The sequence below is a fragment of the Austrofundulus limnaeus genome, unplaced genomic scaffold, assembly GCF_001266775.1.
Source record: "Austrofundulus limnaeus strain Quisiro unplaced genomic scaffold, Austrofundulus_limnaeus-1.0 Scaffold3, whole genome shotgun sequence".
NCBI lineage: Eukaryota > Metazoa > Chordata > Actinopteri > Cyprinodontiformes > Rivulidae > Austrofundulus > Austrofundulus limnaeus.
In genome coordinates, this window is record NW_013952405.1 from 8,075,776 (window position 1) to 8,077,473 (window position 1,698).

Here is a 1,698-nt window from a genome sequence, read left to right on the forward strand (position 1 = left end):
GCCACATCAGGAGTGAATCAGTTTATCTGCTTGTGAGGATTTATCCATCATCTTTGTCACATGCATTAATCTTTAAATATATATTTATATGAAATATATTACAAAAAATGTTTCCTTTTGGTGTTTACCTGATGGAAAGACACACACTGTAGTAAAAACCTCCCCTCTCTYTCTTTCTTTGAGTCTTTGACATTCTGCTGGAGCTGTTCAAGGTGCTTAAAGATGTCAACTTTCATTTTCATCTCATTTTACAGGCAATTAAAAAGCAGGGATGAGGAGCAGAATGTTAAACCGAGTGCCTCTTTGTCCACATTACACTGCAGCTTGGACCGAGCGTGTAAAAAATAAAGGCAAAGTGCATTTAATTTTGTGTTTGTGTGTGTCGGGGGGGGCGGGGGGGGCACTTTGAGCTGAATCACTTCTGACGTGGTGAAACTCTGGCTTTGTTGTCTGCCTCAGAGAATCTTTCGGAGACAGATTGTTTGTTTTACAGCTGACAAAGGACATTTAGCGCCTTTCTTTGGGTAAAATAGTACCAAAGAACAAAGTGAACAGCTGCCTCACAGAATATAAGAGCAGTGAGGTGTTTGACCCTCTGTGTCCTTGTCCACAGGCAGGTTTTAATTCAAAAAGTAGAAAAAAAATCCCAGAAAACTGCCTAAAATCAGTTTGTTACAGTAAATTAAATAAATTGTGGGAGTAGTTGTGCAAAGATTGTATAGAATGAGCAAAAATATGAGCAAAAATACAAAGAAAATTGAAAATATTATATTTTTATGCTGTCAAACACAAAATTCACCTCCTGACTTATAAACGGATCCATAAAGGTTCTGTAAAGTTTCCCAAAGGTTGCATATTCATGTCCTTCCTTAAAAAAAAAATCTCCCGATTTTGCTGTTAAAGAAAATCTCTCAGGATCTCTGAACAATTCACAAAATAACCTCAGAAAAATGTCCTTTTATGTGTAGAGTTCTCTTAAGGTTMTTTGGGAGTCGTTGTTTTCCAGCAGGTTTTTGTAGAACTGAACATGAATTATTTTTGCAAGCTTCTAAATGTCACAAAACCTGCATTTTAATTAAATTGGTTTTATTAAATAACTGCTTCATGAAAGCTGAATTAAYTGCAGGCTTAACTTGTAACATTTGCTTATCTTTTCCTCTTCATTTAATTTGTTTAAATGCTCATAAACCCTCCAGATGAACAAATGTTTGCAAAATTATTGCTATGAATAACTTTATTTTTGTATGATCTTTTTTTCTGTCCTGAGGTGGCAGCACCTCTTTTCAAACCCAACGTGATTAAATTCTGATTGAATTTCAGACTCACTATAACTACAGCACCACACACTGTTTGAAACTGTTTGATCAATAATTCATCTCAGACTCCGAGCCACAGTGGATCGGATAGCCTAGTTGCGTTTTTGGTTCACATTTGCTGAATTCGTTCATTCTTTTTTACTTATGTTGTTTTATTAATTGTTAAAGAGATAGTTCAGTTTTTCCTKAAATGAGATTGCACGGCATGTGTTTTTGCTGTCAGTATCTTACTTGCAACAACCTATAGAACATATCACCTGCAGCCAAGAGGGTTAGTGACATCTACTTTTCATTATAATTCTAATCTCTCTCTCTCTCTCTCTCTCTCTCTCTCTCTCTCTCTCTCTCTCTCTCTCTGTGTGTGTGTGTGTGTGTGTGTGTG